Below are 12,770 nucleotides of genomic sequence, written 5' to 3'. Positions count from 1 at the left end.
AATGCTGCATTTACACATTTTTGCCCTGCAGGCCTTCGAAAACAGTAAATAACTCCGATTATCTCAATTGATTCGGGATTTAGAAGAAAACAAATCGTGTATTTGTCACAGCCAGTACGATCGCGCGCACGCACACGAACACTGAATCATCTCACATCGTTTACTATTCATGAAGTGGGCTAATTGTTATGATACATAATTAATGACAATGCTACAAATGTAAATATTTCGGTATTTTTGGTAGATTTTGTACAGAGGGGAGGCTGGCTAGTGGCTAGTATGTAGGCCTATACGGCAGTACGCTAGCCTAGTAGCCTACGCCTTCCGACACGTGCGCGCGCGCTCATCATCACACCTTGATCAGCAGCACCTGTAGGTTCACGAAGGTCCCGGTCCTTTGGTTTTACACATCTCTCATTGTTCAATAGCGTTTGAGAGAATCGTCACGATGCTCCCTGATTGGATCAATCACATGGCAGTTTATTTAGAGTCGCCGTTTCCCGCCATCGCCCCCCTTAACGTGTGAACGCGCGCATCAGCATACGCCGCTATTTTATAAACCGAATTAAGGTAAGAAAGACGCTTTATTTCGTTGCTTTTTATATGAAGCTGTTTCTGCAGATGTTATGTGTTTGTTTTAGCGTTAAATGAATACGCAGCGCGAGTTTATGCTTTCATTAGATGTGTTTTTGAAATATTTAAAGTGCCAGTAGTTAGTGTTCATTTTATCCTATGCTTTTGTTCTTTTGCACTGAGTGTGTTGTTTATGTGTTGGTAAATTAGTTTTGTCGGCAGATTAATTTAACATCGATAGACCATCCGGTTTATCCCTTATTTACCGACCTAACGTTACACCTGAATCTTGTTGTATAGTGTGTAACGTTAGTGTTGTAACTTGTAACTATATATGCCTCGGTTTACCCGAGTTTATCTACGTTTACTAGCTTTTTCACGAGTTTATCTGTGGTATTGCATTTACCCGAGTGTGTGTAACTGCTTAGTTTAGCTCCGTATAGTTGTCTTTAAGTAGTCTCCGTTTACCTGGGAGAAGTTTCCATTTATCTGAGCGTTTTACTTTTTTACCAGCTGATGCTTGTTTAGCTGATTCGTACTATATGACCTTTGACCTCGCAGAACTGAATCTAGTGCGATGGGCGCTTTAGAAACTGCGAAACCTTTGCGAATCATTTACTTGATTCTCGTGATTTGACTAAACGAGGCTTTGTTACGTCATTTCTGTGTACCCAACGAGGATTTTACCTTATCTCGGGTCAATTTTATGGATTTGTAGACATTTAATTAAACATTTGTATAAAGGCAGTGTTATGCCTCATTGGTCAGATTAACCAAGCTCTCCATAAGATGAATGAAACAACCCCTGCAATTTAATAATATAACACTTATTTTATATACCTCATATTTGAATAGATTACATGTATTAATTGTTTATTATAAATTTAATAAAATAGCAATTGCAGTTACACACTTCTGACCAGCAGGGGTCACCAGCGCGTGGCGTTTCGAGAGATTCAGTGAATCATTTTGCTAAGCAATTGGTTCAATTGATTCAAAGTTCCGAAAAGCTTCGTTTCTCCCATCCCACTAATGAAACAATCAGTCGTTTAAACAGACTATTTTTCTTTAGTGTCGGTCTGCATAATTTCCAGTTAGGACAATTATGCTCTTGAATGAGATTTGACACGTTTGTCAGCGCCTCTGTGTGTGTTAAAATGACCATTCACTATCTGTAAACGTAGCCTTTCTCTGACTATCTGAGTGTTTTCAGCAAGGCCTTGTGTTATGAGGACAATATGGTGTGTGTTGTACATAATCAAACAGAGATCAATGTTTAAAATCATTTCACTTACCTTGGCCTTGTCTGAGAGACTGGGAACTATGCATCTTGTTGTCCTTTTCTTCTGATTCATTCATCTGAATGCTTGCATGAGTGATTTAGTGTTATGTGTCTTGTGAAGTCCAATGTTTTCCTCAGTTCTGAAGTATGTGTATATGCAGGTACAGGTGTTATGAACACAGAAATGATCTGTTCATGTTCAGTGCCACATCACATCTCGCATGGCTGATAGGAACTGACACACAAATAAGCCTTAACCTTTTGTTTTGTAAGGAATCTGACATGCCCAAGTTTGTTGCACACATTTCTTTATATAGCCTAGTGTATATGATATGATTTTTTTGAAGAGTGCACAAGCGATTTGGAAATCCCAAAGACTGTTTTTAAAATAATTTTTAGATTTTCACTTGAGTAAATGTCTGCAGTGTCAGTAGTAAATGCTGTGTCTAAAAACACTGAGTTTGAGTCACTTATAATATGCGTTTGAAAAAAACATGCATCAAACATCCTCCAAAACTTCAAATGTTTATTAACCTGTTGTCCAACAAAAGACGATCTTTAATAACATGTTTTTATTTTGAAATGTCCTTTTGTGAGCTGATGTGTTATCACAGGAGGAGGCAGACAATATATTTTATAGTATTCAATACAGCGATTAAAGGATTTTCACCCCCATGTCATCCAAGATGTCCATGACTTTCTTTATTCAGTCGAAAAGAAATTAAGGTTTTTGATTAACACATTCCAGGCTTTTTCTCCATATAATGGACTTCATTGGGTACCAAACGGTCCAAGGTCCAAATGACAGTTTCAGCGCAGCTTCAAATGGCTTTGGACAAAATGAACAAATCTTTTTTCGAGTCATTTCGTTCATTCAAAGAATAAAAAGAACGAAATGAGTCGAAAAAATATTTGTTCATTTTGATGAACGAGTTCGAACAGGAGAGTCACGAACGCGCATCACAGAACAGAGCAAGGCGAGCATTTGTGCTTATAAAACTTACACTTTTTTATTTATTTTTGAAATGACCGATCGTTTAGCAAGATAAGACCTTTATTCATCGTCTGGTGTCGTTTAAAGCCCTTTGAAGCTGCGCTGAAACTGTCATTTGGACCTTGGACCGTTTGGTACCCAATGAAGTCCATTATATGGAGAAAAATCCTGGACTGTTTTCATCAAAAACCTTAATTTCTTTTCGACAGAAGAGAGCAAGTCATGGACATCTTGGATGACATGGGGGTGAGTAAAGTATCAGCAAAAGTTTTTTTTTAAAAGTGAATAATCCTTTAAGGCTATGTTGATTAGCGCTGTTTTATAAATATACATAGGCCTAATTATGAAATTACCCATGCGTTTATTGTCTTCATGTTTAATCAAGAAGTTTTATCTTTTTACTCATCTACAGCGCTTTGCCCATTTTAGGGATTTCCTGGAATGTCATGTTATAATTACTTCTGTGAGGCATATATTTAGAGTTTTTATTGTTTTTTGTTTTTTATCTGACTTTATGTACACATTTTTTGTTGAATCTTAATGTTCTCCTGGGGTTCCCAGAAAGCAGGTTTAATATGTAGAGTTTACAAGCAGATAACCCCATCTTGACTTTTTTTCACCATCTTACTTTTTTAATTCTATACATCAAACAAACAATATAATTCTTGTCCACAGCAATACAAACTGATTAAAGAAAGCTTAAAAGATGGATTAGAAAGATTATAAAACCGACCACTAGGCGGTGATATGCACTAAGAGTGTAAATTGCCAATAAACAAAAGAAAGTAGTTGTCGTTCAGTTCTCTGTGACTCCTGGATTCAGCGCAATGTCTTCGCGTGGTCACGGTTAACTCTTTGGTCAGTCATCCTAGAGTTCAGTGTATATGCGATGGTGAGAAGGTGTTTTGTATCATTTCTTCTGATTCTAGAATTAAAAAGCATATTTTGAGGTTCTGCGCGAGGGAACCCTCTGGCTTCGAGGGCTAAAACGGACGTGTTTAGCACTCAGTAATACTCAATCAATCTTATTTTGGGTAAAAATAGGAAAAAAAACAATACCTCTCTCTAAATAAAGTTGAAGCGAACATGATAATCCATCTGTTTTTCTCCAGTGTACAGGGTCTTTTTACTGAGGGAGGTTCGGATCATTTTACTGACTCTCTTGTTCGATCTCGTTAATCAAAATAAACAAATCTTTTTCTGAGTCATTTTGTTAAAGTGGCTTTAAATGTTTAAGTTCTAACTGCCAAATTCCCCAAACACGTCCACCTACACAATCTTGATCATATTCTGAATAAAGAAATCAAAATGCAGTCAAAAATGATTTAGAGGGAACATAATTAGGCTACTTTACCTTCACATACGTGACAGATGTTCATGAAAGACCCATCACTATTAGAGGCTCATATGTCATATTAAATACATTTTCATTAATAAAATAAACAAATTGTAAATGTTTACGAATAATGGACATGCGCGCCTAATGTACAACTCCTGAATGTCACTGTAATCATCTTTACCTTCATTACAGTCGTCATCCATCAAAGCTTTATTAGTGACACTGGTTTTCTTTATCCCAGTGAGAGATGTAGTTTGTGTATCCTATGTTCATGAAGTGTTTTGAGCCGCCGTTCAAGGGATAGTTCACTCAAAAATGAAAATTAGCCCATGATTTACTCACCCTGAAGCCAGCCTAGGTGTATATCACTTTCTTCTTACAGACGAATACAATCAGAGTTAGCCTATATAAAAAAATAGGGCTTGGTATTGACACAAATTTCACAAATCGATTATGATTTCGATTCACAAGCTTGCAATTCGATTCCGTTAATTTGTTTTACCCAGCCCTATTAAAAAATGTTTTGGCTCTTCCAAGCTAATTAATGCGAGTGAATGGGCACTATTTGTTGAAGTCCACACAAATGCATCTGTCCATCATAAAAGTGAATCTATCCATCATAAAAGTGAATCTATCCATCATAAAAGTGAATCTATCCATCATAAAAGTGTATCTATCCATCATAATAGTGCATCCATCCATGATAAAAGTGCATCTATCCATGATAAAAGTGCATCCATCCATCATAAAAGTGCATCTATCCATCATAAAAGTGCATCTATCCATCATAAAAGTGCATCTGTCCGTCATAAAAGTGCGTCCCATCCGTCATAAAAGTGCATCTATCCATCATAAAAGTGCATCTATCCATCATAAAAGTGCGTCCATTCGTCATAAAAGTGTGTCTATCCAAAAGTGCGTCTATCCAAAAGTGCGTCCATCCGTCATAAAAGTGCGTCCATCCGTCATAAAGTGTCTATCCAAAAGTGCGTCTATCCAAAAGTGCGTCTATCTGTCATAAAAGTGCGTCTATCTGTCATAAAAGTGCATCTATCCGTCATAAAAGTGCGTCCATCCATCATAAAAGTGCGTCTATCCAAAAGTGCGTCTATCCATCATTAAAGTGCGTCTATCCATCATAAAAGTGCATCTATCCATCATAAAAGTGCGTCTATCTGTCATAAAAGTGCATCTATCCATCATAAAAGTGAATCTATCCATCATAAAAGTGAATCTATCCATCATAAAAGTGAATCTATCCATCATAAAAGTGAATCTATCCATCATAAAAGTGAATCTATCCATCATAAAAGTGTATCTATCCATCATAATAGTGCATCCATCCATGATAAAAGTGCATCCATCCATCATAAAAGTGCATCTATCCATCATAAAAGTGCATCTATCCATCATAAAAGTGCATCTGTCCGTCATAAAAGTGCGTCCCATCCGTCATAAAAGTGCATCTATCCATCATAAAAGTGCATCTATCCATCATAAAAGTGCGTCCATTCGTCATAAAAGTGTGTCTATCCAAAAGTGCGTCTATCCAAAAGTGCGTCCATCCGTCATAAAAGTGCGTCCATCCGTCATAAAGTGTCTATCCAAAAGTGCGTCTATCTGTCATAAAAGTGCGTCTATCTGTCATAAAAGTGCGTCTATCTGTCATAAAAGTGCGTCTATCTGTCATAAAAGTGCGTCTATCTGTCATAAAAGTGCGTCTATCTGTCATAAAAGTGCATCTATCCGTCATAAAAGTGCGTCCATCCATCATAAAAGTGCGTCTATCCAAAAGTGCGTCTATCCATCATTAAAGTGCGTCTATCCATCATAAAAGTGCATCTATCCATCATAAAAGTGCGTCTATCTGTCATAAAAGTGCATCTATCCATCATAAAAGTGCGTCCATCCATCATAAAAGTGCGTCCATCCATCATAAAAGTGCGTCTATCCAAAAGTGCGTCTATCTGTCATAAAAGTGCATCTATCTGTCATAAAAGTGCATCTATCCGTCATAAAAGTGCGTCTATCCATCATAAAAGTGCATCTATCCATCATAAAAGTGCGTCTATCTGTCATAAAAGTGCATCTATCTGTCATAAAAGTGCATCTATCCGTCATAAAAGTGCGTCTATCCATCATAAAAGTGCATCTATCTGTCATAAAAGTGCATCTATCCGTCATAAAAGTGCGTCTATCCATCATAAAAGTGCATCTATCTGTCATAAAAGTGCATCTATCTGTCATAAAAGTGCATCTATCCGTCATAAAAGTGCGTCTATCCATCATAAAAGTGCATCTATCCGTCATAAAAGTGCGTCTATCCATCATAAAAGTGCATCTATCCGTCATAAAAGTGCGTCTATCCATCATAAAAGTGCATCTATCCGTCATAAAAGTGCGTCTATCCATCATAAAAGTGCATCTATCCGTCATAAAAGTGCATCTATCCGTCATAAAAGTGCATCTATCTGTCATAAAAGTGCGTCCATCCATCATAAAAGTGCGTCTATCTGTCATAAAAGTGCATCTATCCATCATAAAAGTGCATCTATCTGTCATAAAAGTGCATCTATCCGTCATAAAAGTGCGTCTATCCATCATAAAAGTGCATCTATCCATCATAAAAGTGCGTCCATCCGTCATAAAAGTGCATCTATCTGTCATAAAAGTGCATCTATCCATCATAAAAGTGCGTCTATCTGTCATAAAAGTGCATCTATCCATCATAAAAGTGCGTCCATCCATCATAAAAGTGCGTCCATCCATCATAAAAGTGCGTCTATCCAAAAGTGCGTCTATCCGTCATAAAAGTGCATCTATCCGTCATAAAAGTGCATCTATCCGTCATAAAAGTGCGTCCATCCATCATAAAAGTGCGTCTATCCAAAAGTGCGTCTATCCATCATAAAAGTGCATCTATCCATCATAAAGTGCGTCTATCCATCATAAGTGCGTCTATCCATCATAAAAGTGCATCTATCCATCATAAAAGTGCATCTATCCATCATAAAAGTGCATCTATCCGTCATAAAAGTGCATCTATCCATCATAAGTGCGTCCATCCGTCATAAAAGTGCATCTATCTGTCATAAAAGTGCGTCCATCCATCATAAGTGCGTCCATCCGTCATAAAAGTGCGTCTATCCATTATAAAAGTGCGTCTATCTGTCATAAAAGTGAGTCTATCCATCATAAAAGTGCATCTATCCTTCATAAAAGTGCGTCCATCCATCATAAAAGTGCGTCCATCCATCATAAAAGTGCGTCCATCCATCATAAAAGTGCGTCCATCCGTCATAAAAGTGCGTCTATCCATCATAAAAGTGCGTCTATCTGTCATAAAAGTGAGTCTATCCATCATAAAAGTGCATCTATCCATCATAAAAGTGCATCTATCCGTCATAAAAGTGCGTCCATCCATCATAAAAGTGCGTCCATCCATCATAAAAGTGCGTCCATCCATCATAAAAGTGCGTCCATCCGTCATAAAAGTGCGTCCATCCGTCATAAAAGTGCGTCCATCCGTCATAAAAGTGCATCTATCTGTCATAAAAGTGCATCTATCTGTCATAAAAGTGAGTCTATCCATCAAAAGTGCGTCTATCCATCATAAAAGTGTCTATCCATCATAAGTGCGTCCATCCATCATAAAAGTGCGTCTATCCAAAAGTGCGTCTATCTGTCATAAAGTGCATCTATCCGTCATAAAAGTGCGTCCATCCGTCATAAAAGTGCGTCCATCCATCATAAAAGTGCGTCTATCCGTCATAAAAGTGCATCTATCAGACGTGTCGAGCACTTTTATCATGGATAGATGCATTTGATTGCCTTCAAAAAATAGTGCCTATTCACTCCCATCATTTAGCTTGGAAGAGCCAGGATATTTTTTTGTTTTAATATAACTGATTGTATTCGTCTGAAAGAAGAAACTCTACACCTAGGATCAGGGATGTCCCGATCTGATCCACAGCATCGGTATCGTGCCGATACTGGCCCAGAACGCTAGATCGGAGATCGGAGGGGAGAAAAAAATATGATCCGATACCTATCCAACAATGCTTGAATAGCATTTCTCTTGCTGCGACATCCAGTTAAGTGGCGCAGCCTGCATATTGGGCGGTTTTGCAATCTATTTTGCTGCCAAAAAATGGGTTTGGGCAGCTGGATAAAAATTGGGTTGGTTTTGGATCAGTTCGGTGGGTTTTTGTAGCCGAAACACCGGTACGTCAGATCCTTCTTTCAGCGACCCTCTGTTCACCAGGCAGTAGTCTGTCTCTCTCACACACACACACACACACACACACACACACACACACACACACACACACACACACACACACACACTTTGACGCATAGGCCTATCCAAGCAAGGGTCAAGTGCAGAGTGTGGAACTCTCATTTCTGGTCATACAGAAAATAACTTATTTATATATAGGCTATAACTTACGTCAATATTTATTTTTTGCGCAGCTTTTGGTGTGCATACAGTTAAAACGGGTTAAAAATGAAATACGAATCAATGGACGCAAAAGTACACGGATCAATGGGTAATTTTAAAGCTTGTTAATAATTAACTTTAAACCTGTTTGTAGCTTTAAGTAGCCTACTGAAGTAGCCTGCCTGCCTGTATTTTTTGGGGTTTTTTTTTGTAGTGTTTGAATAAAGGGTGGCAGTCTTTCATAATCAACTGTTGTTGTGGACTATATACTGGAGAAGTATTTGTTCTCCATTTGAGTGAGATGTTTTTAGGTTGCTAATTGAGCAAAGTGCTTCCATATACTTTATTAGGCCTAGTATTAGTTCAAGAATAAAATAGAATGAAATAAAAATATCGGATTAATATCGGTATCGCAAATAGCCAAAGCTTCGGTATCAATATCGGAAGTGAAAAAGTGGTATCGGGACATCCCTACCTAGGATGGCTTCAGGGTGAGTAAATCATGGGCTAATTTTTGGGTGAACTATCCCTTTCAGTCTGTACACAGCGTGATGAGAAACAGCTTGGGCTGCTCCGAAACAATCACAGAATACTAACGAGGTGGTGCTTTGTTTTAATTTTATTTTTTTTAATCTTTTTTTAAATTCTACTTATTAATTAAAAATAAATGAATTGTATTTGAATTAAAGTTATCTTGTGGCCCCCCTGGAGGATCACCTTTGTGGGGTTGAAAACCTCTGCTTTAGACATAACCAACTGTTATATAAACCTTGTGTGTATTTGACAATATTAGCACAATAAGGGTTGAAAGATAACTTAGTCCAGTAACCCGGCGTTTAATGAATGGCTTTTAGTGCCTGTGAGCTTAGGGTTTTTGCGCTCAGAAAAGCTCATGTTAGAACAGCACATCAGAACATGAATTAAATGTTTAACCGGCAAAGCTTTAAAGCACATGCAAATAATGAACTTTTGTGAATTGCGGTGTCCCGTGAGTGTTACTCTATCTCTATTTGATGGGGCCATTTTTTTAGACATTTTTCAAAATATACTACCACACACACACACACACACACACACACACACACACACACACACACACACACACACACACACACACACACACACACAAGAGTCACCTAAGAGGGGGATTCCCCCCATTCTCAAAAATGAAATTCAGGTCCTGAATTAATTTCTGTAAAATCCTGATTTAAGCATCCCTATAGATAATTCTACATGATAAAAAGGCTTTAAATAGATCGTTGTCGGCAGATACAGCTTCCTGTGATCGACGATTGGTGATCTGCTCTGTACTGTCCTCCAATTGGTATTCTTAACCAAAATTAGACAGCCAGTCAAACTCCCGTCATGAAAAACATGAGTCAGAATATAGCTTCTTATCCCCGTTTAATAGAGACTCTTGTTGTAGACATGAACAAAGGAGTGAAACTGAAAATAAGCACAAAAAAATACACTAAGGTGAAATTGTCTACAAATTGTATACAAATACCAACAGAGCATAACCCTCTGGGGACTAAGCTCTTTTTGGTCCGTTTTCTCTATTTTTACATTTGGGCTTATAAACTATATGTAATGGAGATGGAACACTATGTGTTTGGTATCTATGGATTCAGAAGACCCTAAGCTAACATAAGCACACATGTAATATGTTTATAAAGGAAGTATGAGTGAAAATGTACCATAAACTAGAGAATTTCAAAAACGGAAATTTGATTTTTGGCATTTATTTTTCTGTAAATCACACAACAATAGTGAACAGTTTGTGAACAAAAAATATATTTGTCAAAGCCTTTGCTTGACAGACGTGTAATTGTTAAATAAAATGTGTAAAGAACAATGAAAAATTTAACTTTATTTACAAATAGTCACAGGCGTTTTTCTTAGGAATGCTTAGAATTTTCTAAGCAATGCTTTCTCCTCGTCACTCTCCAGTAATTCTTCCAGAGCTTGTTCCACCATAAATTGTTTACTGCTTGCCATCATAAAAGTGCTAAAACAATAAATAATGCTATAATTGTATGTGTGTGTATATATATATATATATATATAAATTATAATTGTTCTGTCTCTCTCTCATATCTCTGTGCGCTCTCGCTCCGTAAAGCCTTGTTTATACTCGACGCGTCCGCTCGCTTTCTGTCGTCTCTGCCACTCAACGCTGTTTGCGTAATAGTATATAGTACCACCCCTTGCAAGGCTATAGAGTCCTCCGATTTGCTAGAATACGTCATGGTAACCTTTCTCTGATTGGGTAAGAAAAATATTCCTCCATTGGCAAATTTTTCCATTGGTTGTTGCTCGTGAATCTGCCAAACAACATCGATTTCATTGGCCTTTGATGAAGTGGTATTGTGCAACAAGGAAGTGTGTATACCAGCCGGGTAAGTTTGTTATCACTGTTTACAGCGGAATCTGAGGTAGACGGCAAAAAAGACTGCACCTCTCTATCATTAATAGTTTTTAATATAATTACACATTCGTAAAAGTATGTCATTTTGGGCGGTACCGCCCAATCCGTCCCCAGAGGGTTAATTACAATGACATATAATGTCTCGGTAAACAATCAGTTCAGGAATTGAAATCAAAGATTTATACTCGTATGGTTTTAAATCAACATGAAATCGGCACAAACCTAGAAATACTGCAAAACAGAAAATATATAAACTACTTACAGGCAGTTCTTGCTAAGAAGAAAGCGAAACATAACAGGATTATTGCTGCTGGAAAAATCTTCACCATGTGCTTTGACTCTTAAAAAAAACTAAATTCCTGATTCAGCTTGCAATACCATACTTGGCCGCTAGAGGTCCTAATTACTCTAACAAGGACAATACCCAAAGGGCAGAACACTTCCCGCTTGGTGTTTGACACCATAGTCCATATTGCTACAATTTAGCATAAACTTTCAATCAGTTGACAGTAAAAGTAGGACGACTTCTGTAACGCCTTGTGAAGGTCTTTGGAGTACCTTGAGCAGTGGTCCTTAAACTAACTGTTTGTACCTTTCCATCTAGGCAAGAACCTCCTCTGTGTGAAGAATGAGGAGGGTTGAACAGCCCTGCTCACTCAAATATCTGAAAACCTTTTCCTCCTGTTGCAGCTTGTTCAGTCCTAGCTCTTTACTTGCTCCCACGAAGTTCGAGCCAATCAAACCGTAGCTGCTTTGCGGGTCCTCGAATGGCGAAGAATTGCTTCAGAGCTAGGGGTGTGCCATATCATACCGTCCACGATAATACCGGTATACATTTTACATGATAAAAAAGTGTCATATCGCGATATCAATGATATAGCGACGCGATGACGTATGGCGCATTTACGTTCCCTAGCACGCACAACAACAACACCTGTCTGAGCGCGAGAGCAGCCTGTCAGCCTCCGATGACGATTTAGCAATTTCACAAACAGCTTGAGTGTTCAGCGGGGCTGCTGACGCGCGTCTTCTCTCGCGCGCGTCCCAATTTATACTTCTGCGTCGAACTTACGCCGTTCGGTGTACCCTGACGTGCACCTCTACAAAAATGTAACAACGCGTCAATTCTACGCGGTCGCAAGCGCTGTGATTGGTCTGCTCAAACCGCTCCCTCGGGTTTCACATGCTCCCTCTGCGTGCGTCAACGCGGACAACGACGCAGAAGTATAAATTAAAACCAATGCGTAGTCTACGGCGTAGAGGCTCCGGCGTATGTCCGACGCAGAAGTATAAATCAGCCTGGAGTCGGGACATGACTGAATGGTCTCTTGCACAATCGGGCCATCAGTGCATCGTAACTAAAGTTTATAATTTTCAAGTCTTCTTAATTGTTATCAGTTTAAACATTCAAGCGATTTTAAACTATCCAGTAAGCTACTCGTGCATTCTCTGAGAGAGTTGCAGTGCGTGCATACATAGAGTACAGCTCGCGAGAAACTAAAGTTATTTTTCGCAGATTATATCGCTTTAATGGGGGGAAAAACGCAAAATTGTGTAAAACTTCCAGTCTTGGTAAGTATACTCATAAACACAGTCGGTTATGTATAAAACGCATGTGACAGTGTGACAGACAGTATAATGAAAACAGCAATGGATCCGTGCACTAGCTGTAAAAGTGACAGCAGCCATAGGCTATGCGTCTGTCATTAATGT

At 38.4% G+C, this 12,770-nt stretch overlaps 1 protein-coding gene across 5 annotated transcripts in view; it reads left to right on the top strand.

The window, feature by feature from the left end:
- Positions 1-338: 338 nt before the first annotated feature.
- The window catches only part of elavl2 (ELAV like neuron-specific RNA binding protein 2), a 42,047-nt gene continuing 29,615 nt past the window's right edge, over positions 339-12,770 (top strand). For 3 of the 5 annotated variants that reach the window (XM_077202014.1, XM_077201997.1, XM_077201981.1), the window contains exon 1: positions 340-570. The gene's annotated coding sequence lies outside the window, so the exon portion shown is untranslated. Of the gene's footprint in view, positions 571-12,770 lie in introns of all 5 variants that reach the window. The other 2 variants (XM_077202004.1, XM_077201990.1) reach the window with 1 other exon arrangement.

Source organism: Siphateles boraxobius, unplaced genomic scaffold (assembly GCF_051911475.1).
Source record: "Siphateles boraxobius isolate OS27281-9 unplaced genomic scaffold, OSU_SipBor_1 118, whole genome shotgun sequence".
NCBI classification, from domain to species: domain Eukaryota; kingdom Metazoa; phylum Chordata; class Actinopteri; order Cypriniformes; family Leuciscidae; genus Siphateles; species Siphateles boraxobius.
This window is presented reverse-complemented; position numbering and strand designations above follow the sequence as displayed.